Source organism: Limulus polyphemus, unplaced genomic scaffold (assembly GCF_000517525.1).
Source record: "Limulus polyphemus unplaced genomic scaffold, Limulus_polyphemus-2.1.2 Scaffold2373, whole genome shotgun sequence".
Lineage (NCBI taxonomy): Eukaryota > Metazoa > Arthropoda > Merostomata > Xiphosura > Limulidae > Limulus > Limulus polyphemus.
In genome coordinates, this window is record NW_013667983.1 from 148,068 (window position 1) to 174,640 (window position 26,573).

General features: G+C 32.8%; 1 protein-coding gene across 4 annotated transcripts in view; it reads right to left on the minus strand.

Annotated features, from left to right (window-relative positions):
* The window catches only part of LOC106466756, a 163,707-nt gene that overhangs the window by 128,765 nt on the left and 8,369 nt on the right, over positions 1–26,573 (minus strand). The window contains exon 1 of one of the 4 annotated variants that reach the window (XM_022394837.1): positions 20,958–21,023. The exons of 1 other annotated variant lie outside the window; for it this stretch is intronic. The gene's annotated coding sequence lies outside the window, so the exon portion shown is untranslated. Of the gene's footprint in view, positions 1–13,667; positions 13,683–20,797; positions 20,885–20,957; positions 21,024–26,573 lie in introns of those variants that run through there. 2 more of the 4 variants (XM_022394840.1, XM_022394841.1) reach the window with 2 other exon arrangements.

Below are 26,573 nucleotides of genomic sequence, written 5' to 3' on the forward strand. Positions count from 1 at the left end.
AAAAAAAAGAGAAATTCTTAAAATTTTTCTACGTACACAGATATTCCGATATATAACTTTAATTTAATTACTTACTATTACAAGGACCAATAAGGTTCGCAAGTAGAAAGTTCTACAGTAACGGTATTTTACTTTCTACCACTAAGCACTTAGCACATAGAGATGAGCCGGGAAAAAAATGGCCGACGCATATTATGTATAGCTCATCACAGTCTCAAACCTCTCTTATAACAAACTAAGAAACTTTTTTATAAACACCTAACTAAGATTTTTTATATGGTTTTGTGTATTCATTCCTACTTTGTTTCTGTATTTTTTGGCATTGCCATCTCTATATCATCTTTATTTTTTCAATTTTTTAAATTACTTGTTGATATTTGAAAGCATTGCTGCATTGTTGTTTGTCTTAATACATAGCGTCTAAAATACGTTTCACGAAGCTATTGGTCAATAAAACACCTGTCCAAAACTTGGGTGACTGGATTTGCCCTTTTTTTGTCTGTTTTACTGACTGAGCAGAAAGAATATCAGTCTAAGATAGCAATTAATAAACACAAGTATTTTGAAACAGATAATGGATTCTGATGCATGAAATTTATTACAAGTTGGATATTCCAACACAAAAGGACTATACAGGTATGTGTATATCACGATCAATAATCCTTCCTCCTTTATGTCGAGGGAATTAATGAATGTTGTCACGAAGCCTTATACCTACAAGTTTCAAGTGCAATTACACGGCCTACTGGCCCAATTTCTCCTAGCTTAATATGGCGATACTACAGTCACGTGACCACTAATCAATGACATCAACGTAAGTGGTTCTTACTAGCAGTATGACCACCTGCTTGCACACTAAACGCAGACTTCAAAAGAATTAATTGAAAACAAAACTATCTCTACTGGTGACAATTTTGCTAATACACATACACGACCGTTAAGAAATGCCGATCAGATGTCAGATATTCTGTACAAGTAAGTTGTTGTTTTCAAATTAAACAAAAAGCTACACAATGGACTATCTGTGCTCTGCCCACCACAGGTATCAAAACCCGGTTTTTAGCGCTGTAAGTCCGCAGACATACCGCTGTGACATTGGGGGGGGGGGGCGTATAAGTAAGTGTGGCTTTGAAATAATGTGTTTAAAACCTATTTTGTGTGATACACGAGTGTGTTTTGTATTAAAATTAACGAGTAGAACTTGAATGACCCTGACTTATTTTGATGGTCAATAGTTCATATTTTTTCTTTGAAAGTTATTTGACTCTTGATTCCATTTAATAACAAAATAAGAACTATCATCTTGACATTTTTTTTATCTGTCATTTTTAGTATCGGCAACAAATCGTTCAAGAACCATTTCTTCGATTGCTTTCAAATTTTCACCAAATATTATTTTTTGGAATAAAACCAGTTAAGGAAATATTCACAGCCATTGGTACAGGTTGTGCACACTCACAAAACTATGTGAGAAAAACGTTAAACTTACTCGAAATTTAAAGATTAAAAAAAAATATATATGAAGGAGTAATCCTATTGCAAAATAAATTTCTAAAGATAAAACAGACTGTTAAAGTTCCACTAGAGCTGTTGACGTAAACAGAAACACGTGAAACTTTAACTTAGCACATTCTCCAGAAAATAAATATGAAGAATAATAGCCTTCACATTTCTGACATGCGCATAACCCTAAAACGTTGATAAAAATTGTTATATACACTTCACTTATAAGTCAAGTAATATATATATAACTCTAAAAGACTTTATTTTGTTAGATACACTTCACGGAGACAAAAGAAAAATTTTAACATAAATATCAATAACTAATTTCTCTCTCTCTCTTTCTGCAAATCAGATGTAACACGTTGCGGAAGAAATAGAACAAACCATATACGAAACAAAAAACGATTTATCCGGACAGCAATATTTTCTATACATTAGGATATTCTACAAAACATGTTATTTCCTCAACATTTCTCAGCGCAGATTATACTCAATATAAAATAATCACATGCTTTTAATGGTCATCACAGAATGACTAATTAGTAACATTTACACCAAACACTTATCAGTTGTTAAAGGGCGATTAGCACAACAGAATCAACATCTCTTTGTTGATCTCTGTTACAACTTAAAAAAAAATTCTCAAGTAATACATAACATTTAATACAGCACATGTTGAATACAAGGAGGAAGTTAGTATTTTCTTCATCATGTGCAATAATCTTTTTGTTTTGTTCTTTAAATTACTGTATAAAGGGAGATACAGGCAGAATTTATTTAAATAGACACAAACGAGGATAAAAACTAATTTTCAAGTGAAGATTTATCTGCAAGAAGTGAGGCGATGAACAAAAAAGTTATAAAATTAACTTACCACCGAAAGGAAATTTTAGTGTATTTTATCGTTTGCTGGATATTGTTATGACCAAAAACAGCCACCAATTTTAAGGTTTATTTGTTAAATTGTGCGCAAAACTACCCAAGGGCTATCTTCGCTAGCCATCACAATTTTAAAATGATAGGCTAGACGGTCGGCAACTAGTCAACATCACCCACTGTCAATTTTTGAGCTCTTCTTATTCAACGAATAGCGAGATCGACCGTCACATTAAAACGCCTCCACTGCTGAAAGGGTAAGCGTGTTCTGTGGTACGATTCGAATCCGCGACCCACAGATTGCGAGTCAAGTACCCAGACCATCTCAGGCCGAGTTTAAGGTTAATAAGATGTTTGAGAAATATAGATTTTCTTTAAATATTCGCTTACCTCCTTGTTGATTATTATTTATTAATTTAAGAAGTAATTTCTTTTAACGTGTTGTACAGATTATGACGTTATTATTGGTTCTGTGAACTAAAACTTTTATGTTCAGTTATGAAAAGTGATGTGTTTTGCGAAAGCTTGTGTTCTATAATTAGAAACTCTAATCAGGATAAAAGTTAAACTAGAAAGCGCCCGGTTCTGCTGCTCCCTGCTTGGTATAATACAATGCCCTTGTTTACACGAAAATAACAATGACCTATTTTCAGCATGATCAATGGGTGAACACACATTCTAAATGAGGGGAATTTTAATATTGTCCAATGATTAACCGGAGATTCAAACATGATGCAATCAAGATCGTCGATAAGTTATGAACCCTAATTAAAATTATACCTAATCCATTTGTAGAAACATCGAGAACAATTGTAGACATACAAATATAGACAAATATTACTGCAATTAGGAACTTAACACTTCAACTGTGCAAACATTAGTCATTTTGTACGTTTTTACAAAACAACAATACGAAGCTAACGATGCAACATACACGACAAATAAAGACGAAAACATCTTAGAAAAATTACACAAAAATCATACTCAATGATTATTACATTAGAAAATGCACATCGTAAATGTAAGAGGCAATGTGTGTGATTTTCCTACTACAAAGTAATCGAGAGGTCTCCACCATGGGTATTGCACTCAAGAGACGTTATTACTAAATCAATTTGGTTAGTTATTTACTTAAAGTAACTCAGTCATAAAGAGATTAAACAGGGTAATGTAATTAACCCCGCAATTCACAATAAATTTTAACATCAAACATGGTAAATAGCAAGATAAACTCACTTTAACCAAAGACATGCAGACGAACCAACGGATAAATACAAAAATATGTTTATCTCTAAAAATCGTTATACTCATACGACCCACGTGACTGAAAATATCCATTCTGCAGCGCTAAACAGAAACCTCCTAACGGATATAGTGACCTTGGGTCAACAACTGTACATAGCTTAGTAAATATTTTTTGAAGAGTTACGTTTGGCGTTTTTTTTTTTTTCAAGTCTGTTAACAGTTCCGTTATTTGAGTACAGTGTTTTCCTCTTCTATGATTGGAGAATGGACAAGTACTATTCTGGTTGCAAATCATTGTGTAAAAATAATACCAAAATCAAATAATTTTTGAAAGATTTAAATAATATAACTTAATCTAAGCACAAGCCAGGAACGTTGTACTGAAATAAATACTTAAGTAATTAACAAAAAATATATAAAATTACCAAAACGTGCTTGTTGAACAAGCTTTTTTTTTCAACTACTTTACTGAAGTTAAATTCAAAATTAGTATATTAGTTCAGTTTTATGGATCTGTTTGTCCCACCTTAACATTTTTAGCGCCAATGTATTACCGATTAATAGCATAAATACCGCAAAAATGAAAAAATAATACTGGTATTGGATAAAACCTATTTAGGATTAACTAGTTTTGACTGGACCACGAACACAACCTAAGAATCGCTGCAATAGTAACGTCCTGACCATTTTTTAAATTTAGAATTATAATATAAGGAAGAATCATAAAAATACAAAGGCTGAGTACGTTATATTAAAGCGATTTCGAAGCTTCACCACATCGTTACGATCCATGTTGCCACGTCAGGTCTTTGATGACAGTGCAAACGGCTCAGTCCTAAGACTGTCACGTGTAAGGCACATCATTCCTCCCCTACTGCTTTCCATAATCCATCCATCTAGTTCAAGATGACGATATCACATCACCCATTCCAACAGCCAGACCGCACACACAGCTATAGGTGTTTTGTCTAGCGACTTGATCGGTGTGCTTTCGTACGGAATAGCACAAATATCCGTATTACTATCCAGATGCTAGACGTATGCACAGCAGAAGAGATTTGTTAGGGAAGCAACTTATGTAAACGTGATTTGTGTTGCTTTACTACAAAAATATTCTACTTGGTTATGTTGCATACTGATACATGAAACACGTGGACGGCTTTCGCTATTGACTTTTGTGTTCATGGATTCTCACCTGTTACAAGACACCGCACTTTCTTTACCATGGTTTGGGTACAACTTGTTACTGGTCTCTTTCTGGATGGTCCTGGTGTCCCAAGTTTTTAAAAGCCATTACGTACAAGGAATATCCCATCTTTATGACCTGAATGTATGAATATTTCGTATCTGAATAGTGTGTTAAAAAATCGACCAATTTTCGGTGGCATCACACTTCCTGAATACCGCCAAACTATGTCAAAATATTGTTCTGGTCAAATTTCTTTGCACACCGACTTTACACAGGCTGTTTTTTTTTTTTTTACGTGACTAGTTGATCTGCATATTCAAAATCATTTTAAGATAAAGCACTCAACTCGTACGTTTAACAAATATAAACATCACAAAACGTATCATTGTCTCAAACGTTTTTTTTTTCTATCCAGTGAAAATATCACCAAACTAGCATTTTTTAAAATTCTTACGTATTATAATAAAATTGTAACTTAGACCATGATTCCTTTATTTGTAAATATATATATATATATATATGAATGTGCTTACCTAAAATGTAGGCGACATATCAAAAGTATATAATTTACTCAAACCGATTTTCCTTTTAATTGCACGGGGGTTACACCTAGCCTTTTTGCATTTTTATAAAAAAATCCCCACTGTGGCTTAGCGGTAAGTCTAAGGGCTTATAACTCTACAAATCTGGTTTCGATAATCGCGTTGAGCACAGCAAAGATAGCTTATTGTGTGGCTTTGCACTTAATTGTTTGTTTGTTTGTAATTAAGCACAAAGCTACAGAATGGGCTATCTGTGCTCTGCCCACCACGGGTATCGAAACCCGGATTCTAGCATTGTAAGTCCGCAGACATACCGCTGTGCTACTGGGGGGCCGGGACGGCTTTGCACTTGAAAACAATAATGTACATATAATCAGTTTTTCGAACTCGGTTTAAGTTTCCAAAATTTAGGCTAAATCTGACTTCTTAGCTGCAGCAAGATTTTCAAAAATAAACCTCACGCATCAGTACTAAAAATAATGAACTGATCCATTTAAAGTTCGAGGAAAATTCCAAAAAATATTTTAAAATACGAAAACATTTTATATCTCTAAGTTTTAACACCTTTTTGATCAATAGTAGCATGCCCAAGAAATAAAGAACACAAAGCTTCAGTAACTCCCTTAAACTGCTCTTATAAAACAAAATATCAATACTTTAACACACATTTTTAAAGTTCTTAATAAGTTTAAATTGTTTGAAAATTCATAGTCAGGGGCGTGGGAAACCGGTGCGGTATAGTATTTCGGCGTGATCTAAACTTCCTTCAGTTTTGGCAGACCGTTACATGCTCCTGTAGCAGTTAGAAATAATACCTTAATTACGTGTTAGCTATATAGTCTCGGATACAATACGTCGTTGATTCAGTAATCCACTAACATTACCTTTCACCTGAGCTCAAGGATAACAACAATATACTCAACTTTGACGTTCAAGAGCTTTAAAACATGCAAAACTTGGCTGTATTAGCTTAAGAAATAAATCTTATGAAGTCGAGAAAAACTTGTTGCTGTAACTGATAGTACAACTCCCTCATTTCATAAAAGTAGGTCACCACTATAGGGTGTTTATCACACAATCTCGAATTCAAACAGCGTTCACGAGAAAACTTTTTCTCAAAAGACATTTGGAAACACTTAAGCGATAAGAGTTTACATTTAAGTTATTCTAGTCACTCGGGGATGTATCGCATAAATTAAAGAACAGTTTTTTAAAAACAAAACACGTAATTTAATCCTCAAGTATCTCTATTTATTAAACACATTATTTGTCCTAATAACAATTTGTTTGTAATTAATCACAAAGCTACACAATGGGCTATCTGTGCTCTGCCCACCACGGGTATCGAAACCCGGATTCTAGCGTTGGAAGTCCGCAGACATGCCGCTGTGCCACTGGGGGCCCCTAATAATAATAAACATTATGAACTGTAAATACACTGTAATGGCACAGCAGAGTAAATAATTTATACGGTATTTTTCAGTTTCATTTTCGTGTTCAATAACATAATGCGTGTTTCGTAAATTCGGGAGCTTCCTGTTGTATTACTAATTCAAGGTTTGTCTTTTAATTTTTCTTGTTCGAGATGTTATACTTTTACATTAAACCTGTTTCAAGGAAAACTTGACAGTTAATGATAATAATTATTTCTCCGATTAAATCAATTTGTAAACATGAAATGGCAAGTTGATTACTGTTAAATGTTTCTAATCAAAATCGCGACTTCAAAACAAATGTGAATGTGTACAACAACTTACACGTAATGTTTTTGTTACGCTGGTATCGTACTAATAACTGTAGGAAATTTCGTCACATAACGAAACTAGTTTCACTGTTAACGAGAAAAGTCAGCCTTCATAGTTTCAGTGGTATTCAGGTTATATTTTCGTCCAAACAAATGCATACACGTGCTAACTTCTTTTAACACTAAAAATATTTCTCATGAAGGTCAATGCAAACTATAACTATATTCCGAATTAACAGCACAAGACCTAGAATTCGACTACGTATTGTAACAAACAAAAGAAAAAAGATAAAAATATAATCTTGCTCCTAAAGGCGATTTTCACATATATACAAACTAAAATATACGTAAATACTTAAAATTGAAACCACAAAATTCTTCACACTCACAGCCTCCAACTATACGTAGTATATTAGAACGTTAACTGAAAATTCTTTAAAAAGAAATCTGTATGAGGGGGCGACCATAAGATTAATAGAATCAAAGGGAGAGAGGAAATAGCTCGGTTTAAAATGGAGGATGGGCTCCACCTTCAAAACAATCCTCCTAGAAAGATTAGTCAAATTTCCTTCGAAAGATGGGAGTGTAGTTGCTTAAACAAATTACATCATTAGAGAAATAAATAAATGCAGTGCAATGACTTATTTTGTCAAAGTATGTTTAATCGATACTTGCTGAACCAACAACTTTCTTCAAATATAAACCATAAGGTTTGACCATTGTTTTATTGTATCTTTATACTGATAAAATTTGGAGTCATAAAGAGGTGAGGGTACATTGTACAACTGTAAACGGGTTGATAAGTTTTGGCTAAAAAACAAAAAAGTTATGTTTATACACAATGGTTTTGTAGGGCAACATACACTTATTTTAAGAAAAAAATCCTTAAAGCTACTGGCCAAATAGTATTTCATTTCACTTTTTTTTTTTATCTTTATGTAAAATCGTTGAATTTTATCCGGAAAAATGCAAACTGGTTTACTCGTTTTATGTCTCGCAACTACTATAAACATATGTAGTTCTGAAAGATCATATGAATGGGACTACCCAGCCAGTGGTAACTGGACTTACAATGACTGTCGCTTTTAATGACAAGCCTAGGGATATCTATGTAAACATTTCTGTATACCCAAAACAAGTGTATAATATTTACTTCACGTAGCCTATGTGTAATCATTCGTTTGAAAGTTTAACACAAGCACTCAAATTACACACACAATAACTGAAATACGAAAGTAAAGCTTACATCTCTGTCTTGTTGTTGACAACAATCCCCCCCCCCCCCCTGTAGTTGATGATACTAATTTCATAGAACTCTGGAAGTACCGACAAACATCTATTTAAATAACACGCTTTTCTCGCAAATCTCTCGATCAAACGCTATAAAACTCACATCGTTACATAGAAAGGCCTTTGTCCGAGAAGTCCGTTTTGCAAACTGGCTTTTCAATTCAACGAATATGGTACACGATGGCACAATGTTGTTTTCATCACGAGACGAATGGCTTGGATTTCAACTTTAGTTTTTCTATATGCAAAGTATTTCATACAAACAACACTTAACCCGCGTGTAATTTCCTTTAAAAAAATAACATTACACTAGATACAATTCTATGGGTTTTCTCGACTTATTTAGGTCTAAAATACGCATACGCAGTTCGTTCAAAACTATATGCTTATTACTTTGTGAACACGCATTCAGACGTTTCTGCATATTCAGCTAGGTTTGCCTTCATAAAAATATTACTTTGCAATAATTTAGCTTCGGTTCGTTTCATAAACTGTTACAAAACACCTTTTAGCTACTTTTTCTTTACTACGGGTTTTATTCTTCGTTTTTATGAGTTTATTTCTTTAAACTCATACTGAATGCTCATAACTGTTTCTTACTGTGTATACTATTATAAGTACCATTACTTTAATTTATTGTTTACTTTACACGTAGTTTTATTAAATAAAGTTGCATCTACGTGAGTTTGTTTGTCTGACCGCGTAAAGTTTTTTTTCAAACAGACCAGGATTTATCGATATAATACATAATACCTGCAAGAAAGCCTAGCTTAAATGGCGTGCGTAAAATGATGGAATAAGGAAAATTCAAGCGAAGGGTATGAAAACTACCACAAATGTTTTGCGGGTCCCGGCTAGTCCTAAATATTGGTTTTTACTCAATTTAAAGTACGAGTTTTGTATGTAATTTAGAAAACATTCTAAAAATTCATTTTCTTTTACGAGTCACTGATCCTTTAATTAACCATTTGACTGCGCGCGGAATTTTTGCAATCCGTACACCGGAGGCGGATCGTACCTTATAAGGAAGAATCAGCAGTCAATGGCTTAATAATACGTCTATATCATTGGAATATAAAAAAACAAGTTATCAGTTGTAAACATTCTGTACATTAAGTTAACCATTCACTAATTATCAAGTGAATGAACTTGTATAGCACTAACCAATTTACTTACGTCCTCTGCATGATGCAAGATATTGAGATATCAAGCCAACTTACCTGTGATCATTTGACTACCTACAATGGAGTAAACAATGCACATAAATTACGATTTCAACAACACCCTGACATATCATACTTACGTTAGTTTATGCATCAACGTTTTCCTACTTGAAATTATCACAGTTCGAATAAAATGGTATTACAGTTACACGTTGCCCGGACATTACGACAGGGTATTCCATCGGCGTGTTCACGGTCTATGGCATGTTTCTGTGTAACAGACGAGGTGTATCAATCTCTGGCCATTAGATGCTTGTTGAGATTATAATGTTATTTGCAGCCAGTTAGGATAACTTGTGATATAGACTATAGTTTGAAGTCAATATAATAGATCTATCGATAGATAATTTGGCATAGTAAAAAATAACTAACTTTACAGGGCCTAAAATAAACATAAGGGTATTGTGTAAGGAAGTTATGGATATAAAAGTAAATTTAATTCTGGCTTGGGGCGATTTTCAATTTGTATGTCCGTTTCGCGTGATATACTTCGTCTTTCGTGATTAAATATATCGGTTAAGATATAAGGCAAAGATACGAGTCCTCTATATAATTAAAGCTTATCTCAGGTCAAGCTAACTACAATGAGATCCGGCTATAAATCTGTACAACCAGATGTTCACTTATGTTTTTGTTTGCAATTAGCACACCACATGACAAGCACGCAGCTGGAACCGTCACTTTATTTACAGGATGTATTAGATATATATATGCACACACATTCTCTTTGTTGTTAATATGAAAGCTAAACAACGAATTATCTGTACTGTGCCCATCGTAGGTAACGAAATTCAGTTTTAGTGTAATATGCTCTTAGACTTATAGCTGTACCACTGGGGGCCACACACACATTAAAACATCTATTCGTATGTTTGTTTTCATAATTAAAATCCGCTTACAATTAATGTATTTTAGCAGTGAAATTATAGTCCAATATATGTGAGTAAAATGCGTATAAATTGATAGTATTATTTTATACTAGAAGTTCTACTAGAGGGGTCTTACACTAACGTTAAAAACTCACATGGTCTATAGTTTACTCAGCTAAAAGTGCTTATATTAGTCTTAGGTGAAAAATGACAAACTTATCTTCTAATATCGTATCATATGACGTTGTAAGTCGTGTCAGGAAAGTGCGTAAAGAAAATTATACCGAGAAACTGAATAACCATAGAGTTTCTGGTCCACGTTTTTTCGCTAAAGTTGATATTCACACTAATGACAGCATGCGAAGGTTTAACGAATTTTGTACTGATTGATATAGATTGCTAGAAGGAAATGTTTGACGCCCAATATGGCAGTATTGAGTGAAGCAGGAAGTTTTGTGACGTTACGAATAAGACCTCTTAAAAGGCTAGTGAACAATGGCGCCACTGTTCTACCCTACTGGCAGTGTAGCAAGCTTTTTACTATGGTTTAGACAGTCGCTTGTTTGAAAACTGATGTGCTAAGAAATTACGTTGTTAAGGATAATGAAAGTGGAAAACACAGGATGGTTTTAGAATAATGCTTTTTATAAAAATGTATTAACGGCCTTTATAGTGTAATATAAATATAAGCTTTTAGCAGATGTTTTATTTAGAAAGTTGACAGACTAACAAGTCCAACGAGATAAAATAATCATGAATGACGTAACTGAAGCAGGAAGTGAATTCCGAGATAATGAATTCATAAATAAATCTACATTATTATACAAGACAGAAAAAAAAAATTGGAATCTCATCAAGCCAAAAGGCAGTTATAAAGAGCATTTTCATTCTTTATAATTGTTGCAAACAATAGTTACTTTTTATTATTTTAAATAAAACTTCCAATCCCTAATGATGTGGGTTTATAATTTCAGAACGTAGCAAGAGCAAAGCCATGCTAGTAGTTAATCTTATCTGTGATGATCTGTTCATGCTCTCTGGAGAATTTCATTAAATCTAATTATTCGAGTCTTTCTTCCTACAAGTGACGAAAGGGAAAATTGGTTTGGCTTGGTTTGTTTTAAATTTCGCGCAAAACTACATAAATTGAGAACTATCCGCGCTAACCTTCCCTAATTTAGCAGTGACAGATTAGACGTAAAGCAGCTAGTCAACACCACCCACCGCCAAATCTTGGGCTACTCTTTTACCAACGAATAGTGGGATTGATCGTCACATTATAACACCTCCACGGTTGATAGAGGGGACCATGTTTGGTATGACGGGGATTCGAACCCGCGATCCTCAAATTACGAGTCGAACGCCTTAACCACCAGGCCAGGGAAAATTTGCCTAATTCAATGGTTCCCAACCTTTTTATACGGTGTAACCCTAGTTAGACCTTTGAGCTATAATTCAAATTGACTCGTATAATCTAATAAACAAACAGAAAAACTTAAAATAGTAACTAATATTTATAAACGTGTACATCACAGAAATATAATTCAAGCGAGAGTCACATAATACACACCCAGCGCTGACTAGCGGAATACGTTGGTAACTCACCGAGATTATCTCTAGGTTTGAGGATTGGAGTTTTTTTTTTGTTATTTTCTTTCAAAGGTTCTCGCGTACCCACAGGGGTACTTGTACCAAAGATTAGGAACCATTGGTCTAAGGCACTCAATTATCAGACAACTGGCTCCAAAACAGTTATAAGTTTACGACAATAAGTGTTGTGGTTTACTAGCTTCAAATTTTTATGAGAGAAAATTGAAATGAATTAAACTAAAAAATTGATAATGAAATTGAGAGGTTATTTAGGAGTACAGTTAGTCAGTCAGACAGCATAGCAGACAACCGATATATAAATACTATAACAGATTATGTTTCTCTGTATGTTGCATTTATAAATATAGAAAGCGATTACAAGACTTTTACACTCATCCGTCAGCAACTTTACACTTAAGACTTTTTAATCCAAATGTATCTTGCATCTTGGCATCGACCACAACCAGAACTAATATATTAGTAATTATGTATTTCTGATAACGTATTCCTCCATATACTACATTTCTACAATGAAGTGTAAATCAGCTGCTCCTAATAGTTGATAACGATTTTCTTAACAAATTAAACAATATGTTGCCAGATGTACAACAATGATCGTGCGTCATGATCTAATACAAAAACACCTTAGGTAGTAAAAAAAAAAAAGTAGACGTCCCAAAAAGAATTGTGTGTGGAACTTAAAGGAATGAAATCAAAATTGACGGCCAAATTGGTGGCTACACTTATAGCATTGGTAAGAATTTTACAGCAAATATTAGTTTAATAGTTAGCCAGGCCGCGTTTTATGTTCAACTTTGTGCATGATGGTGAGTAAAGCAAATACGCAGTTTGGCCATCAATATTGATTTCATTCTTTTAAGTCGCACGCTGAATCCTTTTTTGGCCGCACCTTCTTTTCACATATAAGGTGTTTTTGATTAGATATCATGACTTTTGGTTAATACACACCAACAAACTACACCAAATAAGAAAGTGACACTCGATAGTAACCAACATTAGCCTTAGGATCAAAACCCTATATTCGGAACAGACCTATACTTTACAGAACCAACCAGATTCTTGAAAATGCATAGTGGTAGTTTTTCCTCTCTAAAACAGTGTTAATAGCTTCCTTTACAGTAACGCTATGGAATTTAGATTTACATTTTCTACGTTATCTACTAAAGCTACATACAAATCACTATTTTGACTCCATGTCTACAGTACTTATCAATTTTAATGGAGCCAAAATAGGGATTTGTAGCTTGAGAAAATAATGAAGATGCTATATCCAGCTTTGTTTGTTTGCTTTTTTTTAGAGTCCCTAGTTGTAGGCTTGAAAATATAATCTTTGAATTTTGATTTTACTTGTTTCTGTACTTTTTTGTTGATCCCTATTCTCCTTTTTAAATTAACAGTTTTTACTGATCTTGTCATATTGGATTTATACTTTACTCAGTGTAACCAATGCCTTCACAAAGCCGTTGTGTATTAAAAACACTCCAATGTTTTGGGGTTATTTAATTCATAGTAAAGTAAAATTAACAAATATCACCATTTAATAAGAAGTAATTGAATAAGTAATATTTGACTTACAGAATGCAACTACGTATTGTAAACCTGATGCAAAATATCCTGTACGTTTTGAACTTCAGGATCAGTTACATGAATTATCTTCCTATATGGGTCGTTTCTTAGCGTACTTCATGTAAGTTATGTCTGGACTAAAAGAGCGTTCGACACACCCAAGCAGCAACCATGATAGGCTTACACTGTACTCTGTAAAGGCACATATACACAATTATTAAGCCATGGGCAAGGGCATCTCTGTACTGTGAAACGTGTTCATTATTTTGATCACAAAAGATTTAACTTGTTCAATAAACATACCGATGCACCATTCTAAGAAATCACGAAACTCTCCAAAGTAAAAACCATATAGAGGCATACCTAGCGCAAATATACACAGCTATACACTAAAGGAATTTAAAATATTTAGATTATATACCGTGGTGTTGTTGTGGCCCTCTTTATTTAAAAAAAAAAGAGGGAGGGAGGGACACAGATTAACTCTAAAACGCTGATGCAACCATGGTATGGGTTTGGTATAATATACAAATCCATATCAAATACTAATTGAAAACCATTCTGAAGTTATTATTTAGTTTTCATTTCAATGAAAATATTTTAAACTTCTTAAATTTCAAACAGTTAGAATAATTCAGAGAATTCTAATATTCAACAACAACAAGTAAAAAAATCTTGTTCAAACATCTCATCAGAATACATAGATTGCAAAACACTTCTGAACCCAGCACAATGAATTTCATTCACTTTTGATTAGGATCAAGGTTTTATTCAAAAGTATGATGACGTTAATTACGTTTCTAAAGATATGGATTTATGTTCAAAAGGCAAACTATCAAAGGCTTCAACTCGCCTTAAAATTAATTTTCAGAATTCCGTATTTATGTGTGACCTTCATCTTTGACCTAAACATAAAATCACTTTCTATTTCGTCTTAGCACTTTGAAACATCTTCCAATGTTTTAATTCCAAAGGGAAATACAAAAGGCAGCCACGATTCGGGGGAGGGGGTTACACTATTTTGTTTCATACAAACATAAAAATTATCTATATATATGTTTATATTTATTAATAATGAGCTGGTAGAATAGTTTAACTTATTCTACACGAGTATGTGATTTTTTTATACAACTACCGTTATGTTATAAGAATAAAATAAAAAATAAATAAGATTTAAATTTATGAAAATATAGAAATAACAATAAAATTTTGGAACCAAAATATTTAACATGTTAAAGCTGAAACAAAAGCAAAATACAATCATCAACTAATTACTGATGTAATGCGCAGAAACGTCAAAGTATTTACTTTGACGTAATATAAAAGGCAAGTGTTCCGAGTTACGAGTAACTTCAAGAAACTTTGTCACCTTTTTTTTAAAGACAGAACAGGTAGTGCTCATTGAGTACGTTTCGGTAAATATTGTTTGAAAAACGTTTCTTTAAAAATATAATGAAGTGTGTAACGTTAATGAAGATAAATATCACCTAAAGACCAACAGATTACGATGTGATTAAACTAGGCCAAAGCTGAAGGTCAAACAAAAAAATAACCCACAACTCTTCCAATGACTTTTTAAACAATCTATCTATAATTCGCATTTGTACTAAGACAATGACAGTGGGAACTGACACATCAACAAATCTACGTTTGTTTTTAAGTTTTTTCTGAAAAACTTATTTTTATAGTTCTGGTAAATCGAAAAAAAAATCAACAACCAATGAAATTTCAGCTGTCAAATAAAATAATGATATATGGCCATTGACACAATATTTTTTAGTTGCTAAGTTTCAAAGGCACCAAATGTTGAGCGCCATCTAGGAATAAATCGATGAATTAGTGAATAATGTTAAAAAAGCGCTTTAATTTTTTAAACAAGTGTTGAAAAATCATTCTCCAAATCCAGCGGTCAAAGTACTAGGTTTTTATGATCGTTGTCCAAAGTTTGGATCGAGTAGTCGACAATTAAATTGAATGTCAATTAAAAGAAAGAAATCCAAGAAAACAAAGTAATAGACTTCAGAAAGGTAGGTCAATGGTGAAAATTAAAGAAAAATATAACATATATTTCATAATCATATATAAAGCTGTATTGTAGAAGTAATTTAGAAAATTTTGAAATTAACTAAATCGAAATAGATGTGATCCCATGCTACTAAATCAAGTTTATAATATTAATAAAAAGTCACAACAAAAAGTTCAATAAAAAAATTCCAAGATGCTAATAACAAAAACAACCTCAGAGAATATATGTAGACAACACACTTGAAGGTTGGGACTTACCATATAAATGTGTATTTATTATTTGCATGCTGTAATTTTGATATATTTTAAAAATAAATATACATTATTAACACACATTTAAACTCGAACCAAACGACTGAATCATGTAACAAAAGGTCACATCATCTAACGTAAAAAAAGTTATGTTCTGACATCAAATATCGCGTCTTTAAGTTGACATACACTACTATGTGCATAACAGAAACACACACACAGCCTAAAGTTGCCAGAAGTCGTGGAATGTATAGTTAATATAAAAACTTCTCACCTGTGAGATGTCATAAAAGGCTTTTTTTTTATGGTAAACGAGATGAACAAGAACTATTCGGTCTTTACTATGAATGTAGGTGGGGGGGGGTTAGTAACTGAAAGTGTAAAGCTGTTTCACAAAATCGTGCTTAGTTAAGTTAGGGATACAGAACTGTCACCCTGCCAGATGCGAGGGAGAGTGAACGAAAAATAAGACTTTTCATGATGACTCACACGCGAGCACATATGGCCGAAAGCCACGCAAGGATGCATGAACCGAATGAACTCACGAATCTGATCAATATCCTAGCCAACGTGGCCTGAACAACGGCAGTGATCCTTAAAATTAAACTTACAATACCAACACCCCACTTATACCGTTACTGAATTCATATCTCAAAAGCATAATACGATCACAAAAACATAGACCACAACTAAAATACCACAATATAGACGTCTTTCGCAAATTTATTCTGTTGTTGAGATAACTCCTAGGATAATGTTATTCTGTTTCGTAAAATATTTTATTTCTATTGAAAAAGTAACCAAAACATAAGAATATTGATGTTATATAACTATCTTCCTGTAGAAAGGGTAAAATCCAAAAATTTATGAAAACAATCACGACTTCATACGACATTTCACATTATTGTCAGGATCAGCCACGTTTAAACAACGCCCTTATATATCATTATAGGTTATTCGAATTTTGCTAGTAAAAAAAAAAAAAAATCGCATGCACCTTGGGCCATAATTTAATATACGAACAATAAGGTTCGTCCTGCGTAAATACGATTGTAGCACAACGTATAATTCTGATACTGTCTTTGACAGCAGCGATCAGAGTTCGAGCACGTGAATTCTAGCCCATTAACGTTAGGCTGGCCAGTCTGAAATTACCGAACTTCTTTTTTGCAATTGACATCTAAACAACGTGTGGTTCTAATATTTTTCTTTAGCTATTAGGTTCCACGTAATGCCTAGTTCTGCATGAGCGTTAGCAAAAGGTGTGTTATGCAGGTATATCATATGTTTTATATGTAATTAATGACATTTGAATTTAGTTTTTTTTAGTTTTTATGCAGTTTTAGCATAAATACATGAACTTAGAAAACCATTGAAGCTTGCTTTGTCCTAGTTACTTTTGTTCTTTATAGTAGACAAAGCCGATTCTGCTCGGGAAGAGGGAGATATTGCAGTAACGTATAGTACCAGTGTTCAAAGAATCACAATCAGCAATATGTATCTTTGGCTGGCCGAACTGATGATTTGTGTATGTTACAGCTAACAAATGCTGTGAAAGAACAATGATCACGAAGTGATGCTGTCTACTGGACAAAGACACCGAGTTTAGCTTTTGAGTCCAAGTGCGCTTTTTCGGTTTACTTCTGCTAGATTTACGAGTAAAGACAGTGTTTTAGTTCTGCAGAGATCAATCCCGAGAGAATGAAAGCTGTACCATTAAACACCACCTAGTAAACAATCGACTGTGGTACTTCTGCGCAAGTACATGCGCTGCGATTTTTTTGTGTTCAATAATAAAGTTTATGTTTGATTCATTCAAAAATCTTAACATCGTATGACCAAGATCTGGCGAGGTGTTGTATTAATAAAATCCTATGTGTTCCAAGCCTAAAACTCTACCAGGTCTGGTCCAAAATCGACATCATATATAAACATGTGTATGTGTGTGATGTTCAGAGAGAAAAAAAAAAAAACTGACGCAGACGTTACGAAAACGATATCCTACCCCACAACTCCGTTCTTCGAACATTTTCAAAAAGACTTCTAATTCGGGAAGCCATCCTCTGGTGTTTTCCCCAATAATCTCGTGACCTCGAAAATTTTTAAATTGTCCCACACCTTTGCAGGCGATAGAAATTGTAGCTTTCTGTTGGCTAATATCAACGAGTTTTCACACAGCTCGAAGAAAAAAGACTTTAGTACGAGTACTATAAAGAAGCTTTATATAATTATCCAGATAGCGTCTCTGCATCAGTTGATCATAAATTCTTACAAGATACTTGAACGTATACGCCACCAACTTCTTTAGCCATGCAAAAAGTATTACGTTCTAGGAGCTTGCGAGTGAAAGCAAAGAAGGGTATGTAAATAATATATGAACCACACCAGCTCTCCCATTTTCAGCGCCGACGATGTAAGCTCACATACACACACAACTAGCCCTACTTCCAATCTTCGTTATATAATGGTCGCCGTTATATTGTTTAAAGTAATTTTACAATTTGGCGAAATAAATCAAATCGTTATTAAATTACGTGTGCATATTATGCAAGTTATAAAACTTTCTGGAGTGAAACATGAAGTGCATCTACTAGTAGTTTCATTATTGTGTTTCACCACAATTTTCAGACTAAACGTGAAATGCATCTACTAGTAGTTTCATTTTTGTGTTTCGCCATAGTTTTCAGACTAAACGTGAAGTGCATCTACTAGTAGTTTCATTATTGTGTTTCACCACAGTTTTCAGACTAAACGTGAAGTGCATCTACTAGTAGTTTCATTATTGTGTTTCACCACAGTTTTCAGACTAAACGTGAAATGCATCTACTAGTAGTTTCATTTTTGTTTCACCACAGTTTTCAGACTAAACGTGAAGTGCATCTACTAGTAATTTCATTATTGTGTTTCACCATAGTGTTCAGACTAAACATGAAGTGCATCTACTAGCAGTCTCATTTTCGTGTTTCATCATAGTTTTCAGACTAAAGGCAGATTGGTACGATATATCACTATAATACGATCTAATCGTTACGAATTACTATACAAGATGTTCGAAAATTACGTTAACAAAATTATTTACAAGACCTTTGAGCCACTGTTACCAAGGTGCTTTTATGTTGTTAGTTGTGCAATTTACGCAACGGCGGACACATGAAATGTGTGTTCTAATGTTTCAGATATTCAGAAATAAATGTTTATAAAATTGTTAACGTAATTTCCGAAAACCCTGTGCTTCCCTACTTTACAACTAAACACACAAAGTCCAGGAATTGAATTCATGAAATCCCACTGACCAATCATAAAAAATAATAATTACATAAACGAAACCAGATAACCAAATGGATACATAATGGTAATAAACACTTGATTTAATATGATAAAATACTCAGTTATTACAGTTTGAAAGCCGAAAACAGACGAAACATTAGAGACCAACATTACTAACATTCAATTAAAATTCATGTTACAGTGTAAATGTTTCTCCTGACATTGCTCTTGATTAACGGACAAATTAAGAATGTAAAACAAAACTGCATTTTAACGTGTTTTTTATCATAACATTAGGCATACCCGAATGAGAACACGCTGCAAACAAAATCCCTTTAAAAGTAAAATGCTGCTAAGAGGAAAAGAAGATAATAGGTATTGTATACACAAATCATATACATTTCAATCATACCACATTTATTAAATTGCTTTGCTATATGATTTTTTATACAGTATACATATTCAATCTTTGTAATCTGTGTAAACTCCTAGTTTTCCGTGTAGTATTGTTTGTCTTCTCGGAAACGTACCTCAGTTAATTCTGCTGGAGTATGTAAGTGTTGATTGTTTGTTTTTATAATGCTCATATTTAAATATGATAAGTTAAAAAAATTGAAGTGTACATCATGAGCAAAATCTGATTGTTTTGACAGCTTATATTCAAAGACTTCCATAAAATTTCGTCAAAGTAAAGCAAATACAATTTGCAAAATAGATAATCTATTTGCAAGCACATTTTTTTAAAATAATTATTGCTGGTTAAACTAATTTTCCCATAATACATTTAAGCCATAACTTTCTTTCACGCACAAATGATATGGTCCGACAGCTCTAACATTTAGTGTAATAAGAAATTTAACAATCACTATATTGTTCTTTGTAATTTATTTCTTAGTTTTTCGTTATGTTTGTAGTTCTTGGTGGCGACATATTTCAGTATTGAACACAAAACATAAATCTATTGAAATTAAAATAACAATCTTTGATTAAATGGCTTTATAGTTGGGCCTTTTCCTTTACGAAATTCAAAGTTTGGAGAAAATTTTGAATTTTGTTAAACTTCTGAAACACAAAAGTTTCATCTAATTACAGTCCTTTTTTATATCATACGTATGATGAGTAATGATTCGTTATAGCGAGAATTAAGCCTGGAATTATCAAGTTTATTTTGTAACCCCTCTTAAAAAGTTTCTGTCATCGGTGTTATCTTAAATATTAAACAACGAACACTAATTCCTACGATGCCCGCCCCATAGTGGTGAAAACTGGCCCAGTAATTTCAACGCAGAATATTACAGTGAACAAATACATCAAAACAGTGCTGACTGGCTACATTATAATTCACTATGGGAAACTGCGTATCGTTAAATATATGTAACATTATACATACTACCGCGCCTTATAATCCGAAAGTGACTTATTAAAACAAAACAAAAAAAAAACAACTAAAAATACCTAGAATAAAACAACGCTCGTGATTGATTTTTGGCCTTCCGTGAATAAAGCATTTTGAAGTGTACTAAGCCTACGAATGTTATGCAACCGAATTGAAATATGAACTTACTTGTTATCAAGTTTTAAAATGTTTCACTTACTTCACAAGTCTTCAATTACACATGACTGCCTACTAAGCGACCTAAAACTAGCGTTACATCTAATGTTTATAACAATCCTTCTGTCAAACGCAAAGAAAAAGAACACTGAAAGACGATAAACACTCACGACGAAAGCAGTTTTCTAAAATGCATATCTCACCAGATCGAGGAAAGTTCCTCCGCCATACGTGAACTACGTCTCTCTCTCATAGAGCACCATTCTTCCGGATAACCTCTGACCTAACCTCGAGTCTGTGAAATTACACTCGCCATAATGACAGTGATTTTTTGTGCAGGTGAGACTATCACAGCGTCACGATAATATCATCAAAATGTTATGGTACATAATATACTGCACTTGATCCAAGGAGCCAGGAAGTGGCTTGTATACTGTGTAACGTTACATTACAACTATGCTACATTTACTAGAGTGAATCGTACATAGAATATAATGTCCACAAGCAAGCATACACCACGCCCACTTGGTACACCAAATGACCCTTCATTAACATACCAATTCAAACAGGCAGGAAAATCGTGTCTGTGGCATAATATACGATGTATATGTACATAAGACAATTAATTTTTCTATGCAGTGTCTTCTTTTAGGTTTACATTACTCATAAAATTGTCTGTTCAGTAATAACAAAATCAATTATGACGAAAATAGAACTTACGGTCATGAGAAAAGAATTTCTTTTCGGAATAAAAATACATTTCTAATAATACGATAACTGTTGTTTTATAAAAGAACTCATCTATCCAGCGATCGATGTACAATTATATCCAATCACATTCAAAACTTTCACATCATTAGGAATGATCATTTCATGAAAAACACCAATGCCGACTTCGTTTCCTAACACGTTTCTCTAAACAATTTATGTGCCCAATTACTTATGAGGTTGTGAATTTGTTGGGTGATACTATGATTGAAATATCAATCACACAAAAACTAAAATATCATCAATATCGCAATTAATCACAGCTGGGATTCCCTACGTATTTATATAAAAAAATTCCAGTTATTCCAGTCTTTTTGTCAGTTCTCTATACTTGGTGCTGTTACAAAAAACTTCAAGTTACTCATTATGATGTAATATATGTACCACACCGGTACCGAACAGTATCAAAACAAGTCGGTAATTTGAGGATTTATTGGCTATTTTACGATTTCACAACCAAAATGATTTATTGTTAAAATGTTTTCAAATGTTTCTTTCCAAGGACAAGACATTCGACACATAATTACATTAACGAAGACGTACGTTAAGCCATATTCTACCACAATACAAAACTTCAATGTGTACATCTTCAAATAACTGTTTAATTCTACTGTTTGAGACAAATATATTAGTACTATCTGGATGGTTTGTGATAAATCAAAGTACTTTTCCTAAATCAGTGTCTGTTTTATATATATTGAATTAGATGAAAATCTACAAACTTTCCGTTTCTAAACTTTTATATCTTAAAGGGTTATGTAAGATCTAGGATCACTAGTCCAAAAATAAATCGTCATCATACAGATGTTCGTGTACACAGTAATATTATCGGCATATGAAAATATGAATACATTTAACAAAACCTAATCATCTAGCCGTTTACTTGGAGCGTTTTACACAAAATCAACGTCGTCACTGAATAAGATATTTTTTCTAAAACTTCGAGACTAATAACCGCAGAGAGAAACTCCCTTCTCAATTCATGAATGTGTATTTAACATATTTCCACAGGGTAAAGTCAGCAAGCATACTGCTGATTCACAAACCCACATCCGCATGTAATATCAAAAACACGCTGAAGGCTGCAAAGTGTTGAAAACAGTGCTATTGAAGCTGCAGGGTAATACGTGTTTAAAGATCTAATCACACAGCTACAACAAATTCTTTGACACACATGTCAGAACAATAGTTTATCTATTTCTACTGCTGTAGGCACTGAGCTGTTTATTAGTAGAAGTGTAGTGTGAGATAGAAACAGATAAGTTATCTGTTTCATCAAAACCTAAAAGAGGAAGAATTGCCACATTCAATACATTATCAAGTAACATTACACCTACACTGACCCTACTGTTTTCATGTGTTATCAAAACTGTTTGAGTATTATCATGTTAGATACATACTGTCTAGTATTCCATGTAATTTCATCATGCAGTATACTGGTATAAAAAGGTACATACATACACTTATTAGAAATATAAATAGTATTTAAAAAAAATACATCCTTCATGATGATTAATAACATTTTAAACATATTTTTTATAAACTATTTATGTGCTGAATTACTTGTAGGCCTGTGAACTTGAATACTAGGAGTGACATATTGATCAAACAAAAAACTTAAATTAAAATATCCCCAATATTACAATTAATCACAGCTGGGATTCTCTATGTATTTACATAGAAAATGAGTGTTTAAACCCAGTTAACTTGTGTATCAGTTATATAAAACAGGACATAATACACTGCATTTGATCCAAGGAACCAGGAAATAAGATTTACAGATCCAAATTGATATAATATTTTCTTTACTACTTATATGCCAAATCACTTGTGGGATCATGAATTTGTTGGACACAGAGTAAATAAATACTATGATGGAATATCAGTCACACAATAATTTCATCATCCATTATATTAATATTCAAAGGAACATACATACACCTTTATTAAATGAAATATAAACAGTATTTTATATACCATCAAGATATTATAGGATATAAAATCAATCACACAATAGAAAAAGATAAGTTGTGAAACTTCAAAAGGCTAATCATAGCAGAGACAAGCTCCTTTCTCAATTCACGAATGTGTATTTAACATGTTCACCCTAGGGTACGTCAGCATACTTATGATTCACAAACCCACACCTGCATGTAGTAATAAATATACACTGAAGAGTGTTGAAAACAGTACTATTCAAGCTATATACATCTACATTATATGAAAGGTAAAGAGTATTTTAAAGAAATACATCATTCAAGATGATTAATAAGTTGTGATTTTCTATCAGAAACTTTGTAATAAATCTATTAATTATACATCATAATCTATAAGGTGTTCTTGCTTGACGAGCTTTACACAGAATGATGAAACATTAGACATAGCAGTGTGTTGGTGTTTTCAAACTAGAGATTCTTGGATATACATTTCAATCATTTAATCAGTGAACATTTAAACGTTGTTTCACTTGTCTCTCATACATCTACTAATCAAGCTAGGCAAATCAAGTGATTACCTCGGAGCAGAATTACCTCAATTACTGTCACATAAAATAATCGATTAATCAAAATCAGTGTTTCCAAACATTAAAGTATTCAATTACACCCACAGTTGGTAAATCAAAATTATGATTAAACCAATTTTCAATGTTTTTAGTTATTGTTGTTTCTGTTTATTCCAAATATCTAAGTAATAAAAATAATGTTTGTTTGTTGATAAGCCTAAGCTAAAAAATGAGCTATCTGTGATCTGTATAATTTTGGTGATTTTTTGGGGAGGGGGCTCATTATTTTAGGGTTCCAGGTTTGATTCCCATTCTCACAAAACCCGTTTGCTCCATTTTCGTTATGGCAAAGCAAGTAAAGCTATCTGCCATTGTCACTAATTTTGAACTATTGACAAGAGGGAAGGCAACTGGCTACCAGCTCTTACCTAACTATACTTTTTTTGTTTCTTGTGTATATATATATATATATATATATATATACACACACACATATCTTGGTTTGAGGAACACTGTGCTATCTGACTAACAAATACCACTAATTACCCAGTTTGCTATACTCATGCCTCGATGTAGTAAAAGTTGAAGTGTTAGTTGATGATACACTTGGTTTAGTTTAAAACAACATTAAAATTCTCAAAACAAAAAAAGGGTAAAGCAAGTACAGACAGGAAGAGGTAGGTGGTTCAAATCTACTAGGGTACACAAAGGAAGGAATGTTTATATCACAAGTAAAAATAATTATTTGTCTGACAAATACAAATGTTTCCACTGAAAAGTATAAGCTAGAAAATAATTTTTAATAGGTCAATAAACCAAATCACTTTTTATAGTTCTCTAGTTAATACTTTAACTAATTTAGTTTTACTTAAAACATTTTTTTAAAATTAAATGTAAGGCAAAAGAAATGACTAAACTATAAGAAAAATGCAAGTAAAAACTATGGCTACCTTTACTTGATGATGATGATTGTGTTTAGCTATAATCCCCCAAGAATATATAGTGCCTGATGAAGGTATTGAAATTTATAAACTATAAAGATAATGATACAGAGAAAATATTAAAAATAAAAAAGTTGATAAGTTGGAATATCTGGTAAAATAAAGATGTCTGAATTTATCATAGAATATAATATTGTTAACAACAGAATATATCCCAACTTTCATATACCATTAGAACTACAGGAAATATCTGTAGTCCTAATATTGGCACAAAACCTACACTGACATTATACATGTTTCTAATACATATATAAGCTCTTTCCTCAGGTAGTAGGTAGAGGAAATACTGTTATAGCTAGTGGATGTTATTGTGTTACTTACTGTTAACCTTAAACAAAATCAATATGTACCTCCAGGAAATGGTTTAAGGTTTTTCTCAGTGCAATGGCTTTTAGCTTTATTCAAGAGTAGCATTAACACATTCATATATATATATATAACAATTTACTTGTTTTCCATTATTTTTCACTTTTTTGTTCATACATTGTATACAAACTTGTAAATGTGCATAACACTTGTCATTCAACTTGTTTCTAATGAGGTTCATTCATATAATATAGAAGTAAAATTATCTTTACTAAGCCTTGTTTATAATTACATGTATGGTGTGCAGTTTTGCAGATCCTTTTGTTCCCATCAAAAAAATATCTTTCATAAAATTTTTTATACAGTTTTTTATTTTAGCACACTAATATGTGGCTCTAACATAAGATAAGCAGTTTTCATAAAACTTGTATGCAACCAGGCCCTAATATTTGTTGTATTTTTCTACATTACATATTTAAAATCAGTTGTATATAAACAGTTTAGTTGAATCCAATGGAGAAGAACTTAGTTTTGTTGGATACACATATGACCATTAGTTTCAGTGGGTATTTTTTAGTTTTGTTGGATACACTTATGATCATCAGTTTCAGTGGGTATTTTTTAGTTTTGTTGGATACACATATGATCATCAGTTTCAGTGGGTATTTTTTAGTTTTGTTGGATACACATATGATCATCAGTTTCAGTGGGTATTTTTTAATTACATTTTGTACTGAAATATACGACTTCAATTATGAACAATCCTACAAGCAAAAGAGACGATTTGTTACAGTACATTTAGAAGACAAAAATAAGTGTACATCAACTTTTTCCACTTAAATTCTAGGAATAAAACAGTTAAAAAAAGACAAAAATTAAAGAAGGCAACTGGGTTTACTCAGGTCACCCTTCTCCCACACAGATACGGACATTGTGGGCTTGACCACACACATATTACTCTTTTATCTTTATTTTTTCTTACTATTTTTCTTCACATGTGAGGCTTTGTGATTAAGGTTAAGACTGATAGATGGTGTATTCTCACCACTATGTAGGTCCTACTTCGGCAGTCACCTCCAAAAACCAGTACACATTTTATAGCTCACATTATAGTATATGCCCTTGTGACTTTGTTTTGTAATGTAGCATTTTTGTTAATTAAGGTTTGTTTGGTATTATAAATATGCTATATTTCATCACAGGTTTGATCTTGCTGTTTGTAAAGCAGCAGTCCTCCTTTT